This window comes from Hyperolius riggenbachi, chromosome 3 (genome assembly GCF_040937935.1).
Source record: "Hyperolius riggenbachi isolate aHypRig1 chromosome 3, aHypRig1.pri, whole genome shotgun sequence".
Classification (NCBI taxonomy): domain Eukaryota; kingdom Metazoa; phylum Chordata; class Amphibia; order Anura; family Hyperoliidae; genus Hyperolius; species Hyperolius riggenbachi.
In genome coordinates this window covers 480,138,543-480,156,270 of record NC_090648.1, presented here as the reverse complement: position 1 = coordinate 480,156,270, position 17,728 = coordinate 480,138,543, and positions in this window count along the sequence as shown.

The window sequence follows — 17,728 nt, the reverse complement described above, 5'->3', positions numbered from 1 at the left end:
AGATATTGTTTTATGGACTGGATTTAAGTGGATAGTGTATGTAAACTGTGAGAATTGAATAAAATTGCTACGTATGTTAAGGGGAATATTGAGAATGAGTCAAAATTATCAAAAAGAACTTGTAGTTTTTGAAATAATCGGTTTTAAAAAAATACAAAGAAAAAAGTGTTTTCAAACTTCCTCTTTTCTGAGTTTAAAGAGAATCTGTACTCTAAAATTCTTACAATAATAAGCATACCATTCTATTCATGATGTTCTCCTGGGCCCCTCTGTGCTGTTTCTGCCACTCCCTGCTGCAATCCTGGCTTATAATTGCCAGTTTTAGGCAGTGTTTACAAACAAAAGACATGGCTGCTAAAAGCTTGAAAAAAGGCTGAGAGGAACTTTGTCTGTGACTCACACAGAGCTGCAGGGGGCCTGGAGAGGGTGTGTATAACTTCTCCCTATCACAACAGAACAGCACATTCCAGCCTGAGTGCCTGAGCCCTACAAAGCAGTCAGAGGAAAGAAGATTAGATTATACAACAAAGATAATACAGCCACTGTGCAACTAGGAAAGGCAGCAGTTAGACAGAGGACATTAGAACAGGCATAGGAACTTATAGGATAGAAGAACTAAGGCTGAACATTTTGTTACAGAGTCTCCTTAAGAACTATTTTTCCTTTACACTTCCAAAATCAATTATCTCAAAAACAATTTAAGGTCTTTTTGAAAAATTGCACGTATAGGGGCTTTGCTATTACCTGCTAAAGTTGGCACAAAATACAGTATGCAAAATTCCATGTAATTATGCAAAATTACAGATGGATTGCGTCTACATGCGTAGTTAATTACAAATTTTCCTCAAATTTTGCATTGCGATTTTGCATTGTAATTGCTAATTATGATGCACAATTAGGATTATGCAAAATGTGTGCTCATCACTAATAGTTACCTGTTCCAGATGGCTTCTTCTCTTCCTTTACTGGTGTCTCTAAACTTCCGGCAGTTCTTCTGGGTCTAGATCACATCCGATCACACGATATGACATGTGATTGGGATCAGTGGCGTAGCTAAGGAGCTATGGGCCCCAATGCAAGTTTTACAATGCCCCCCCCCCCAAGCACTGTATACATAACAATTGATACGGCGCACCAAAACCTGCCAATGGCAACTATAGTGTCAGAAGTGTAAGAAGGGGATGGGGAACAGTTTGTTAATGATTACCACTATTCATAGTATCTATAGAAGTGATTATTATGAGCACAGTACCAATAGAGAGCTAATACTGTAGTTGAGGGAGGGCCTAAGGGCCCCGATGCGGTTGCAACCTCTGCAACTCCTATTGCTACCCCCCTGATTGGGATACAGGAGACTGTGTCAGTGGGACATCGATGGTGGAAGAGGAGTGATGGAAGAGATGAGAGAGGCTCTTCCATTGCCCCTCTTCCACCACCAGGAGGTGCTGTAAGGCTGACATGATCTCCTGGATCCCTATTACATGTCAGATCATGTGATTGGAACTGAGAAGACATGTTAGGGTTACATCGCTGCCACAGTGGAGGAGAGAAGAAGCTGATCCAGCCGTCCAGACACGTAGCTATAAAAGCTCACTGCCACCCACTCTACATACCCTGCCGAGCCTGCCAGGCTGCGGTAGGCACACTTCCCCAATGGCAGGAAAAATCCGGCCTTGCAGCCAAATAAAGTAAAGGATTAAACAGTGTGCTTTAATGTAAGAAAGTGTGATTGTTGTTACCTAGCTAAAGGAGGCCATACATGGTACAATTTTTCTTTTTTTTTTCGATTAGATAATTTAGTTCGATTATTCCGTTAGATCGAATATAAAGATTTTTCTAGCATGTCCGATCAGATTTTTCTCGAAAAAACGGGATAATCGTTCGAATGTCTTGATCGAAAAAAAATATTTTCAACTTTCATTCGATACGATCATTTAGATCGAAGAAACGGGAAAATCAAACTTTTTTATTGTATCGTGTATGGGCAACATTAGTAGCATTTTTCCTCAGCAAAACCGAGGACTAAACACGTTCAAGTTAGCAGAAGTGGAACAAGCAATTAACTTTTCTTGCAGAGGATTCATAGCGAGTCATCATAATTTGGCAGTACCTTCATTCTAGAGAAGAAAGTTAGGATGTCTAAATTATTTCATTCTAAACTTTCTTTAAAGCATATAACATTATCCATTTGAATAGCTTAAGGCGGTGGGACAAGAAATGACAGAACTAGCATTCTGGTGGAATGACAATGACATGGATATCTGCTAATTTTAAGGGCAGGCAAAGAACATCATATATATATATATATATATATATATATATATATATATATATATATATATATATATATATATATACATACATATATATATATATATATATGTATATATATATATATACACACAGGACAGGAGGACAAGTTACTAGAAACGCCACATACTGCTATTCACAGGTGAATGATCCCTAATTACAGGTGTTTGATATTGAGATCATCATCATGTATGTAAATTTTTATCCATAGCGCCTCCCAACTGTCCCACTTTTGGAGGAACAGTCCCTCTTTGGGAGCCCTGTCCTTCTGTCCCTCTTTCCTCCTCATTTATCCCTCTTTCAGGACTTTGTCCCTCTTTCTATGTAAACATATATATTTCTCTACTAAAAAATGTGTTTGATTGACTCTGAACTTAATTCTCATCCTTTAAATTGATATATTACTAATTTTAAAATGTTAATATGAAGTAAAATGATCCATGATAGAAAGGACCAGTGTGGTTTGAATTATAAAACAACATATTTTTCTTATGAAATCTTTATGCTATGTGTGACTAGGGGGGTGCCGGGGGCGTGTTCAGGGGTATGGCAGGGGTGTGGCTTAAGTGTCCCTCTTTCTCATCTCAAAAAGTTGGGAGGTATGTTTTTATCCAATTCAAATGTCTTATTTACCGATAGTTGATTGTGTTTCTTTTGAAATAGGATTACTTTTTGTGATCTAACTTACATTGTGGAGCATTAGACAATGGGGGATGACAAATGAAGTACAAATAACTCCGAGTTGATACAAATTTTGTGTTCAAATTTATGAGGCTTCAAAACTGACCAATGTACAATGACGTACAATGATCTCTGAAGAAGCAGAGTGGTCTGCGTAATGCGTGAGATCATGTGGGGGTGCTGATCTGGTGTCCTGTTGCTCTGGATCTGGTGGTGACCTGTTGTTCTATTTTCAATTTCCTGCCTCCTCTAGCCTCCTCCATATGGATTCAAAAACATTGCTACTTCTTAGTGGCAATCTACTTGGATGCATTATAGAATTGTTCATGAGAGGCATATTTGAGGGAGTGCATATTTTCGAACTGACATATATGTAGAAGTGGTTATACAGTATATTTCTTACCTTGTATTATTACAGTACATGGTCCATTGTGATGTGATTTGTATATGTGGTTATACTTTATGGGATCATTATTATTATGTTAGTTACTGTTACACATTATTTGATTTTGTTTTTTTACACCGGACTCACACTCCTTACAGTGGTTAAAATTTTAAAGGGACAAGTCCCATATAAATACTGTTCACATTTTTTTGTTTTGGACATTTGTTGTGGAAATTATTCATTTATTTTCTATATGGATGGCTATTTAAAGGTGTTAAACTGACCAATGTACATCCGCTTTGGTGAGGGTTTATTGGTCTGTTTTCAAGATGAACAAATTTGCATATGAAACTTATATAACCCCGCATCAACTCAGAATTTTTTGCATATCATCCCTAGTTTGCGATGCATTTCCCAAACATTCTTGAAAAAATGTAATTTTTTAAAATCTGATTGTCAGTAGGCTTACAAGTAATGAAGGTGCCAAGAAATTAAGGCTCGGGGAGAAGGCAAAAGATGGCTCAGCCTGCTATTATTAATGTCAATATATTTCCCTACTGCTAACCTAATTGTTTAGGGGGATACTTAATTTGGGCAGCTATTGCCGGTGGCTGAATTATGCTGTTTATATCATAATTAGGGCTCTGGCTATTGGCGGTGCCCAAATTACGCAGTGAACACCACTACAGATGTAATTTACATTAAACCCTATGGAGGCACCCAAATGACTCAGTGAACACTGCTATTGCTGTAATTCACAATACACCCTATGGTGGCGCTCAAATCGCAGGTGCTGCTTAGCGCACAAATTACCTGTTTCGGCCTGTATTATAGGGAGATAGGCCAGAATGCCATTATTAAAAAAAAAACTGTTTGATGTATAATACATATGCAAACATAAATAAAAGTTAGGAATCTGAGATTCCTAAAAAAAATCATGAATGAACTGCAAGCACTCTAGTGGGCGCTAGTTACATAGTTACATAGTTATTTGGGTTGAAAAAAGACATACGTCCATCGAGTTCAACTAGAAAACAAAGTACAATATCAACACCAGCCTGCTCCATCACATATCCCTGTTCATCCGGAGGAAGGCGAAAAACCCTTACAAGGCATGGTCCAATTAGCCTCAAAAGGGAAAATTTACTTCCCGACTCCAGATAAAATCCCTGGATCAATACCACTGAGCATTACCTAGTAATTATAGCCATGGATGTCTTTCAACACAAGGAAAGCATCAAAGCCCCCTTTAAATGTAGAAATAGAATTTGCCATAAATACTTCCCGTGGCAATGCATTCCACATCTGAATCACTCTAGGTCTTGGAATTTTTACATTCATGCCTTTGGACCCTTTTCCATTACACACGATGCAATGCGGCTTCATAGACGCATCACACCGCGGCTGTACTGTAACCAATGTATGGCGATGGAACAGATCCGAGAATTTCACACGGCTGCATCTGCCCGCTGTCTCCTCCAATACACGTCTGCATTGGGAGAAGTTACGCAAATGGGAGCAGAAGTGATACATAGCCGCACCGGCTCCAATTCACGAGTGGAAATGGGCCCTTTCGCTGTTTATGCTAACATTAGAGTGAAAATGTATACTGGGTATTCTTAAGTAAGAAGAATGCAAAAATTCTTAGTATAATTAATTCAGAGTTTATAAGTTGGAATTCCTTAAATTACATACTCTGACTTTTATTTCAAATTTGCGAACATCCAATGCAAAAGCCAGAATTTGGAATTCCGTGAAATCTGTGCACTCATCCCTGGTGAGAGGAAATCTCCTCCGCACAGACACAGCAAGCAGTGATAAACCTGGTGAAGTTTTAATAATTCCACCAAATGTTAAATCAAAGTTTTCAGCAGAGTTTTCATTTTGTTGACTCAAGAAAATGTACCTGCTGGACTGCATTTTTGACTGGGGCCCCCTGCCTGCCCTCTTTTCCCTCCCCTTATCAGTCTTGCTCCCACCTTTCCAACTTATTCAGGCAGGTTTTAAAGACCAAACTGTTCCTCATTGCTTACCCATCATCCTCATAGCTCCAACCCCTCCATTGGACATACAGCATACATGAAATAAGGGCACCAGGAATCTGCAGGAGGAGCTCAGAGAGAGTACGAAACAACCTAATAAAAATCTGCTATAACATGAAGAGGATTGTGAAGGACTATATACAAAGTCTGAAATCATCTTTAACTGATGACCCCACAGGAGCATGGGAACTGCTACAGACCTTTTATAGGAAATTGCAGAGGATCTTAATTAAAAACAAGAAGAAAAAACTTCAGAGACTCAAAATAAAGAGTGGACACCTGGATACCGCAGCAGCAGAGAAAGAGCAACCCACGGGTGTCATTAACCTTTCCTCTTATCAGGCCACTGAAGCTGAAATGGCAGTACTGTCCAAAGGCCTGTCATTTTGCCCTGCAAAGCCCATAGACAAGATTGCACTCTGTGGTGATATGGAACAATTCTTCAGGAAGCTACGTCTCAAGGAACACTACTATGACAAGGAATCTTGCAACACTACTGATAATGAGCCAACACACACCAGATCCACAAAAAAACGCGGATGGACCGCTGTAGCTGGGAAAAATTCTACCCTGGACAAATACATCAACAAATTTAGACGCCAAATCTCTGACAGGGTTCTGAATAAAAGAAAAACACTGGCTCATAACATAACATTGCAAGAGCAACAAGCTATCACATCCCTTAAGGAGAATAAGGACATTATTATTAAACCAGCGGATAAAGGGGGTGCCATAGTCATCATGAACACCAGTGACTATATCCAGGAGGCACAAAGACAGTTGTCTAACACCATGCACTATGTCAAATTACAGGGGGACCCAACAAAAAGGTACAGGATGGCACTCAATAGGATGGTAAAGAAATTGCCCGTAAACACCAGGCTTCATGTACAGACTCTTATCCCGGAAAAGCCAAGAACCGCCTGCTTTTACATGCTTCCCAAAGTCCACAAAGAGGGGAACCCAGGCAGGCCCATAATCTCAGGGAATGGAACTCTCACAGAGAATATCTCAGGGTGGTTGGAAAACATTTTGAAGCCTCTAGTCTGTAAAAGACCCAGCTACATACAGGATACTACACACCTCCTGAACCAACTGGCAGCCATTGGCCCAGTGACTGGAGGCACCATTCTTGCCACTATGGATGTAGAGTCTCTGTACACCAACATTCCCCACAATGATGGTATTGCGGCCTGTCGCAAATATCTTCAAGGTTTGGGCACACCTATAAACTCAATTGCTGGACTAATGAGATTCGTTCTCACCCACAATTATTTCACTTTTGGGGAGGACCTCTATTTACAGCAAATGGGAGTGGCAATGGGCTCACGGTTTGCACCGCAGTACGCAAATCTCTTCATGGCAAAGATTGAAGAAGAATACCTGAATACTTGTCATATAAAACCCATGGCCTACTTCCGTTTTATCGATGACATCTTGATCATCTGGTCTGCAAGTGAGGAGGATCTTATCCAATTTCACAGGAACTTCAATGCCTTCCATCCTACAATCAAACTGAAATTGAGCTACTCTCACAGGGAGATAAACTTTCTTGACACCACCATATACATCAGAGAGAACAGCTTACAAACGTCCATGTACCGCAAACCGACGGATCGTCCCACATACCTCAGGTATGACAGTTTCCACCCCAAACATATAAAGAATTCCATAATTTACAGCCAGGCAATAAGATGCAATCGGATCTGTTCTGACAAGGATGACAAAGACAAACACCTGGATTACCTGAAGAAGAATTTCATAAAACAGGGATACAATCCTCTAATGGCTGAGACCCAAATCAAGAAAGCTAACAACATCCCTAGGACTCAGCTCCTGGAGAACAAGCAGAACCAGGAAAAGAGCCGTGTCCCACTGGTAGTAACCTACAACCCACGCCTGGAAATCTTAAGAAAGATTGCAAAAGAACTTCATCCTGTTCTACACAAGGATCAGAGACTGAAAAAGATATTCCCTGAACCTCCCCTCCTAGCGTTCCGACAGCCACCCAATCTTAAGCAGATGATAGTGAGGAGTGCCTTAAATAGGCAAGAACAGAATGGAACATTCCCCTGCCGAGGGAAAACGTGTGGGACCTGTAAACACATCCATTCCACTGACAGGATACTAATACCAGGTACACAACAGGAATACAAAGTACAAGGCACCTTTTCCTGCGACTCATCTAATGTGGTATACGTGATCATGTGTGCAAAATGCCCCAAAGGAATTTATGTGGGAGAAACAAGTCAACCACTGCGTGATCGCATGACACACCACAGATCCACTATTAACAGCAGGAAAAAGGATATTACAAAATATACTGATCTCCTAATACCAACACACTTTTGTTTACCTGGACACAGTTTAAGCGATTTTCGCGTCACTGTATTAATGGGTGGCTTCAAATCGGGAAACATGAGACTAACACAAGAAACTAAGTTTATACATTGGTTCAAAACTGTAGAAGATGGTTTGAACAAGGACTCTAACTTCTTGTGCTGGTACGATGGGTTTTAAATGCCACAATTCTTTTAATTTTAATTTTTTCTATCTTTTCATTCATTTTTGTGCCATATGCTGTGTAAGATGGAATTCACTGTCACTATTCATTTTATTTGCTTTCAGGTGCTGGCTTTAAATGCCACAATTCTCTTAAGCTTAGAATTAATGGTGTGTGTAACCAGGCCAGTTACCATTTGAATTTGGAATTTACGATGTCTCCCCATCACCAGAGTCTGCTTTATGTCATGTTGAGGATTCTATTGATCTTATCAATTTAGATAGGATGCCTGGGAAAGCCTCCACAGTAACAGTTAAGGCATCTAATTACATTTATGTTTGCTAAATAATGTTTCTCCTCTGTATGTCAGTGTATATAAGCTGTGTTTTTCAGTTTTGGTCAGGAACCAGTCCGACGAAGGCTTTTTATAAGTCGAAAGCTCACTGTTTATCCATCTCTAAGTTAGCCAATAAATGGTATCATCCTGATTCAAAACTTCTTGCTTTTACTCATGGCTAACACGGTACAACACTTTACTGCTTCTACTAGGAAAAAAGGCTGTGGGGTATTCCTGAAATTTTAAGATATTGTCTTTGGCCTGGTGCACACAAAAAAAAGCTAGCAGATGCGCAAAATGCTAGCAGATTTTGAAACGCTTTTTCTTATTTTTCTGTAGCATTTCAGCTAGCATTTTGCGGTTTTGTGAAACGTTTTTGGTGTAGTAGATTTCATGTATTGTTACAGTAAAGCTGTTACTGAACAGCTACTGTAACAAAAAACACCTGGCAAACCGCTCTGAAGTGCCGTTTTTCAGACCGGTTTGCGTTTTTCCTATAATTAACATTGAGGTAGAAACACATCCGCAATCCAAAATCTGCAGCAGCCCGGGAGTATGCGTTTCTGCAAAACGCCTCCCGCTCTGGTGTGCACCAGCTCATTGAAATACATTACCCTAGCGGATCCGCACCCACAAGCGGATTGCAAACCGCAGCGGAAATGCTCTGGTGTGCACTAGGCCTTTAACAATATTTTTATTGTTTCTTCATTTTTTTTTTGGGTAGAATAATAAATATATTAAAATATTGGTAATCAAATTGCAAAATATTGTATATAACTATGAAAACAAAAATATATTTACAGTCGTAATAAGCATAGTGAAACATTGGTAAATAGTATCAATATTGAATCTAACCCTACTCTCACAAAGAGCCCTCCCTATACCGATGCCTAACCTTAAGACCCCCCTGGTGATGCATAACCCTAAAACCCCTCTTCCTGATGTCTAAACCTAAAACCGCCCAGCCATAAAACCCCCTTTCTCCCCTGCAAATAACATTAATTAAAAAAGCGATAGATTTGTAAGAAAATACTTTACGATAAAAAAATTCTATGATATTTATTGAAACACTAATTCTCAAACGGAATAATTTTGATTGGAGAGGTCCGGCACCCAACTTTCTTCTTTGGTGCCCAATAGCCAATATTTTGCATTATCCCCTATGGGGCTCCCAAATTTCCTGATTCCGGACAAACATCCCTCCCCCATTACGTGTCCCTTTCCCCTACCCCTTATATTGTAAGCCTATTTGGCAGGGCCCTCCTCCCCATGTACTCTTCTCTGCCACCATATGGACTCAGTGACTCATCTGCCATTTTTTTTCCATACATTGCCATCTATTAACCATTGTATATTGATGTATCACCCTTTTGTGTATCATTGTTTATTGCTATAATGTCCATGTGTAACATTGTTTAGTGTTGTAATGTCTCTCCTATCTATTGTAAAGTGCTGCATAATATGTCAGCACTTAATAAAAAGGTAAAACAGCACGTCAACCAAGCAGCTCAGGGTGACCCAAAACTGCCAGAAAAGTATAGGGGACTAAAAGAGACCAAAGAGAGTAAAAGACCTCCTACTAAAAAGCTGTGTTCAGTGTAGGTTGATCAACTAAGTAATATTAATAATAGCAATCAATTAACCAGCTCCCGACCACCTAATGCCGATGGGCTCTGGGAGCGTGGCTCTCTGGGGACAGCCTAATGCTAATTGGTGTCAAAGTGCGGTTGTCGGATGAGCATGGAATGCGCACTTGCAAGGATCTATGATTAGCCTGCTAGCCACGATCAGCTGGCAGGCTGAAATAAAGAAGAAAAACCCAGTTACAAATGTATGTGTACAGCCCTGCAATCTAGATCAGTGCTGTACAGAGGAGATCCCTGTCACCTAACTGCCTTTTCATCAGCTCACAATCTAATCCCTCTCATAGGCTGATGCCTATGAGAGTGTAGTGTAGTGTATGGGTCGTAATCTAGGGCCAATTGGGGGGGAAGGGGGGTCCTGTTAATGAAAACAAAGAGGGATTTTTATTTAAACAAATAAACAATTTTAATTAATAATAATAAAAAAAATTGCAGCAGCAATCAGAGACCACCAAAAGCTCCATTAGTGGCAAGAAAAGGAGGTAAAATTAATTTGGGTGCTAAGATGTATGACCGAGCAATAAATCATTAAAGTGGATCCGAGATTAACTTTTACTCATTGCATAATTGTGTTCATTTCCTATAGTTTATAGGGCATTCCTCAAGCCAAATACTTTTGTTTTTGTTTTAATACTCTAATTCCCTATAAACTAAATAAGCCCCACCCACAGTTTTCAGAGAGCCAAGGCAGTAGCAAGGGCTCATGGGAGCTCAGTCTGGGCAGGGGGAGGGGGAAGTATTACTAGCCAGAGATTTCAGAGGCAGAGGGGAGGAGGGAGGAGGAGGTGGGATTAGGTTTTTTTCAGTTTGAGTGCTGATGGTGCAGATAAGCCTGCCTCTGTGTAATGTTTAGAAACAACATGGCTGCTGTCATTGTATCACAGGAAGAAATAATCATATTCTATTAAAGCAGTATGCAGACAGATTTGCTGTTTAAACCATCTAAACTGTACATAAGATATATAGACAAGTTACTTGTTACAGTTAGTTTTTCATCTCGAATCCACTTTAAAGTGGCAAAGTGCTGAATTGTAAAAAATTGCCTGGTCACTCAGGGGATATAAACCACTGGCCCTCAAGAGGGTAAGTGAATTCAGTTACAAAACATTAATGATGTTATAATGCAGTAATATAATTATAGCACTATAGTTATGCATTGCAACAAGAGCGATAATCACAATGTAATTTGTAATAAGGAGGTACTCCTAGCATAGTCATTTGTGGTGTCTTTATATTGGCCTGAAATAAACTGGTAAATATGTTCTTGTTTGGAAACACATGGTGGTGGGTGTGGAGGACTAACGCTAAGCTTGGTGTCCTTCGTAAGTGCATCGCAGCTGCTATCTTAGCCAGCATAAATGTAATCAGCAAGAAGTATTGGAAAAACAATAACATCTACTTTATCTTTGAAGTCAGCACAGACATATAGAAGAAAACTGCTCACAAGAGGAGTCAATCTGGCAGGCCTGAAATCAGAGTGCCGCTGGGGGTTCTGGGCTAAAACGTGGCATTTTCATGAAAAACAAACTCCAAGTCTAAATTGAAATTGATGGCGTTGTTAGAACAGAACAGAAACACACACTAGCAATCACCAAAGTTATAACAACGACTCTTTCTTAATGAAATTCTCAGAAAACATATTAAAAAAAAAAAAAAAAGTTTGGAAAACGGAAATAGATCAGAGATCAGTGACTGCTGAAGCAGCAAAAAGGTATGTGCATTGAGATCAATAATGCTACAAACAGCTACACATGTTGGATCTACTTAATCCTTCTAGGAACCATGAAATGGGGATGAAGTGTTGATTGTAATGTAGTTGGTGTAGATCCATCATATTTTTAATATTGTAGTGATAATTTAGTAAGGTTCCAAGTGGTATTTTCACTGTGACAAGACACTGTAGACTTTGAGACAAATACTAAGTTTTTTCGGGGTGTTTTCTTTTCTTACAATACTTCATAAACTGTATTTTTTTGGCCTATAAGACTCACTTTTTCACCCCCAAAAGTGGGGAAAAAGTCTTCGCATCTTATAGTCCAAATGCAGCAAGTTCCTGACTCGTGAATGCCTCCCAATACGAACCTCCAACCCACCGCAATATCAGGGACTCCCTGTACTGTGCCCATGCAGAGGAAGACACAAGGGGAAAGAGGAAGACACAGGGAGACTCATGAGGTGCAAGGGGCAGGCATGAGGTGCAAAGGGGGCAAAATCCACAAGATGACCCTTCACCATAGATGCACCAGGTTTAATATATATATATATATATATATATATATATATATATACATATATATATATATATTTTTTTTTTTTTTGTCCTGTTATTTGTCCACTAAACTTAGGTCAGGAGCATCCTATAGTCTGAAAAAAACGGGATATCAGCTTCCCTCTATAGCACAGTCCAAGGGTGCTGAAAACGAATGTCACATACTGTGGCATACGTGACAGTAAACAGGTTATACAAGTGGTAGAGTTAGTTTTCTGTTGACCCGTAACTCTCACTAAAATTATGACAAAACTCGCAATGTAAGGCTCACCACTAGGTCACATATTGGGATTGCATGACCTCTTTTTCTTAAAGTAAATGCTACGGTATATTATATGTGCTCTGATATGTGTCCTTGGGTATGATTTGATTACAAATCAAGTAACATCTGGGCCCATATGTAATTAAACTATTGCATGTGGGCAATTCCCTATTGCACATGGGCAATAATCTGCACCTAACTTTTCAATGGTCTGACCTGATCCGTTGTAAGTTCTACTTTTCAAAGCCAGTCCCATAATGACAGCTGTGTCAGCAAATATAAAGTTATTTTGAATAACCAACACAGATTAAAAGAATAATATTTTAATAGGCAGACAAGGCTTACTAAAAAAAAATGATTTGCAAGTCTGCACAAAACTATTCTTGCCTTTCTTCTAAATGTAAATGTAGCATATGAAAGCTTACTTAGCTAATTCAGAAGTTCCTAACTTTCAACAGTACTTCTTGGCAGATTCAGTAACTTGTTTTTTTTTCTTTTTTGCTATAATTGAAAATGGTAACAAATTAAATATGCAGACATACGGATATCTCATTCTTGTCTAACATGGGAATTAGACCTTTATTTAAATTTGCAACAACATTTTAGTTTGCATTTTTCTTTTTTTATATTATTTGTGTTATTAGTATAAATATATGAGTAGTCCTCATCTTTAGCAATCTGTAATTAAAATGTCAGGTGTAAGTAAGCATGGCAAAAGCAAGAAACTTTAATAAAAAAAAATGCAAGATGCGAGATCATATACATCTATGTATCTATCTATGTATCTATCAATGTATCTATGTATCTATTTATCTACACTAGGTATGGTCGGAAATGCCAATTTCCACGGAAATCAGAAAAAACTTTACCATGGTTTACCGGTGGTATTCCATTTTCTGCTTACCGTGGTAATTATAGACCAACCACAGATCTCGGACACTACCGACTATTTTTGAGTCTTCTGATTGTCTTAAAACTTCAGAAGTTTTTCGATTTATTTTTTTTTGTAAATCACAGTATTCTCTCAGTCCAATACTACCAAGTACTTCCACATTTCCATAATAATACATGGAAGCACCAACAATGTAAGTGTAAATGTCAAAAAGGCTGTTCAATAATGTTTTTTGGAGAAAAACAAAAAACTTCTGCAAACTTAATTATACAAACCACCAAAGCTGATTGGCCACAGAATGCAGGTTTAGCCTGGAGGATGACAACAGACAACCAGCCCTACTGAAGCAAGCACCTGTCAGTGTCTATCTCGTCATAAACACAGTACCTCATAAAAGTGAGTACACCTCTAACATTTTTTTGTAAAATATTTTATTACATATCTTTTTAGGGTATGACACTGAAGATATGATACAATGTAAAGTGTAAAGCTTGAATCACAATGTAGATTTACTGTCCCATCAAAATAAGTCAACACACAGCCATTAAAGTATAACTGCTGGCCAGCGTTGCCTGCAAATTTTTCGCTATTTCGATTTCGAGAAAATGTTTGTGTTTTCAAAGAATCAAAATTTTACCATGAATTTTTACAGCAAAATCACAAAAAATCAATATTTTGCCATAAAAAGTAGAACACTTTTAAAAACGTATTTTTGATGGGATTTTTGCTCAAAAATTAAATTTAACATTATTTTTGCAAAAATTAATGCAAAAAGAATATTGACATTTTGCTCATCACTGCTGCTGGCAATGAAAGTGAGTATACGCCTAAGTGAAGAATGGCAAAATTGTGTCCAAAGTGTCAGTATTTTGAGTGCCCATTAATTTTCCTCACTGCTTTAACCACTTGAGGACCTAGGGCTTTCTACCCCTTAAGGACCGGCCACTTTTTTTCCATTCAGACCACTGCAGCTTTCACGGTTTATTGCTCGCTCATACAACCTACCACCTAAATGAATTTTGGCTCCTTTTCTTGTCACTAATAAAGCTTTCTTTTAGTGATATTTGATTGCTCCTGCGATTTTTACTTTTTATTATATTCAGCAAAAAAGACATGAATTTTGGCAAAAAAATGATTTTTTTAACTTTCTGTGCTGACAGTTTTCAAATAAAGTAAAATTTCTGTATACATGCAGCGCGAAAAATGTGGACAAACATGTTTTTGATAAAAAAAAACCCATTCAGTGTATATTTATTGGTTTGGGTAAAAGTTATAGCGTTTACAAACTATGGTGCAAAAAGTGAATTTTCCCATTTTCAAGCATCTCTGACTTTTCTGACCCTCTGTCATGTTTCATGAGGGGCTAGAATTCCAGGATAGTATAAATACCCCCAAATGACCCCATTTTGGAACGAAGACATCCCAAAGTATTCACTGAGAGGCATAGTGAGTTCATAGAAGATATTATTTTTTGTCACAAGTAAGCGGAAAATGACACTTTGTGAAAAAAAAAAAAAAAAAAGTTTCCATTTCTTCTAACTTGCGACAAAAAAAAATGAAATCTGCCACGGACTCACCATGCTCCTCTCTGAATACCTTGAAGTGTCTACTTTCCAAAATGGGGTCATTTGTGGGGTGTGTTTACTGTCCTGACATTTTGGGGGGTGCTAAATTGTAAGCACCCCTGTAAAGCCTGAAGGTGCTCATTGGACTTTGGACCCCTTAGCGCAGTTAGGGTGCAAAAAAGTGCCACACATGTGGTATTGCCGTACTCAGGAGAAGTAGTATAATGTGTTTTGGGGTGTATTTTTACACATACCCATGCTGGGTGGGAGAAATATCTCTGTAAATGACAATTTGTTAATTTTTTTTACACACAATTGTCCATTTACAGAGATCTTTCTCCCACTCAGCATGGGTATGTGTAAAAATACACCACAAAACACATTATACTACTTCTCCTGAGTACGGCGATACCACATGTGTGGCACTTTTTTGCACCCTAACTGCGCTAAAGGGCCCAAAGTCCAATGAGTACCTTTAGAATTTCACAGGTCATTTTGAGAAATTTCGTTTCAAGACTACTCCTCACGGTTTAGGGCCCCTAAAATGCCAGGGCAGTATAGGAACCCCACAAATGACCCCATTTTAGAAAGAAGACACCCCAAGGTATTCCGTTAGGAGTATAGTGAGTTCATAGAAGATTTTATTTTTTTGTCAAAAGTTAGCGGAAATTGATTTTAATTGTGTTTTTTCACAAAGTGTCATTTTCCGCTAACTTTTGACAAAAAATAAAATCTTCTATGAACTCACCATACTCCTAACCGAATACCTTGGGGTGTCTTCTTTCTAAAATGGGGTCATTTGTGGGGTTCCTATACTGCCCTGGCATTTTAGGGGCCCTAAACCGTGAGGAGTAGTCTTGAAACGAAATTTCTCAAAATGACCTGTGAAATTCTAAAGGTACTCATTGGACTTTGGGCCCTTTAGCGCAGTTAGGGTGCAAAAAAGTGCCACACATGTGGTATCGCCGTACTCGGGAGAAGTAGTACAATGTGTTTTGGGGTGTATTTTTACACATACCCATGCTGGGTGGGAGAAATACCTCTGTAAATGGACAATTGTGTGTAAAAAAATCAAAAGATTGTCATTTACAGAGGTATTTCTCCCACCCAGCATGGGTATGTGTAAAAATACACCCCAAAACACATTATACTACTTCTCCCGAGTACGGCGATACCACATGTGTGGCACTTTTTTGCACCCTAACTGCACTAAGGGGCCCAAAGTCCAATGAGTACCTTTAGGATTTCACAGGTCATTTTTGTTTCAAGACTACTCCTCACGGTTTAGGGCCCCTAAAATGCCAGGGCAGTATAGGAACCCCACTAATGACCCCATTTTAGAAAGAAGACACCCCAAGGTATTCCGTTAGGAGTATGGTGAGTTCATAGAAGTTTTTATTTTTTTGTCACAAGTTAGCGGAAATTGATTTTAATAGTTTTTTTTCACAAAGTGTCATTTTCCGCTAACTTGTGACAAAAAATAAAATCTTCTATGAACTCACCATACTCCGTACGGAATACCTTTGGGTGTCTTCTTTCTAGAATGGGGTCATTTGTGGGGTTCCTATACTGCCCTGGCATTTTAGGGGCCCTAAACCGTGAGGAGTAGTCTTGAAACCAAATGTCGCAAAATGACCTGTGAAATCCTAAAGGTACTCATTGGACTTTGGGCCCCTTAGCGTACTTAGGGTGTAAAAAAGTGTCACACATGTGGTACCGCCGTACTCAGGAGAAGTAGTATAATGCGTTTCGGGGTGTATTTTTACACATACCCATGCTAAGTGGGAGAAATATCTCTGTAAATGACAATTGTTTGATTTTTTTACACACAATTGTCCATTTACATAGAAATTTCTCCCATCCAGCATGGGTATGTGTAAAAATACACCCCAAAACACATTATACTACTTTTCCTGAGTACAGCGGTACCACATGTGTGACAATTTTTTGCAGCCTAGGTGCGCTAAGGGGCCCAACGTCCTATTCACAGGTCATTTTGAAGCATTTGTTTTCTAGACTACTCCTCGCGGTTTAGGGCCCCTAAAATGCCAGGGCAGTATAGGAACCCCACAAGTGACCCCATTTTAGAAAGAAGACACCCCAAGGTATTCCGTTAGGTGTATGGCGAGTTCATAGAAGATTTTATTTTTTGTCACAAGTTAGTGAAAAATGACACTTTGTGAAAAAAAACCAATAAAAATTAATTTCCGCTAACTTTTGACAAAAAATAAAATCTTCTATGAACTCGTCATACACCTAACAGAATACCTTGGGGTGTCTTTTTTTCTAAAATGGGGTCACTTGTGGGGTTCCTATACCGCCCTGGCATTTTACAGGCCCAAAACCGTGAGTAGTCTGGAAACCAAATGTCTCAAAATGACTGTTCAGGGGTATAAGCATCTGCAAATTTTGATGACAGGTGGTCTATGAGGGGGCGAATTTTGTGGAACCGGTCATAAGCAGGGTGGCCTTTTAGATGACAGGTTGTATTGGGCCTGATCTGATGGATAGGAGTGCTAGGGGGGTGACAGGAGGTGATTGATGGGTGTCTCAGGGGGTGGTTAGAGGGGAAAATAGATGCAATCAATGCACTGGGGAGGTGATCGGAAGGGGGTCTGAGGGGGATCTGAGGGATTGGCCGAGTGATCAGGAGCCCACACGGGGCAAATTGGGGCCTGATCTGATGGGTAGGTGTGCTAGGGGGTGACAGGAGGTGATTGATGGGTGTCTCAAGGTGTGATTAGAGGGGGGAATAGATGCAAGCAATGCACTGGCGAGGTGATCAGGGCTGGGGTCTGAGGGCATTCTGAGGGTGTGGGCGGGTGATTGAGTGCCCTAG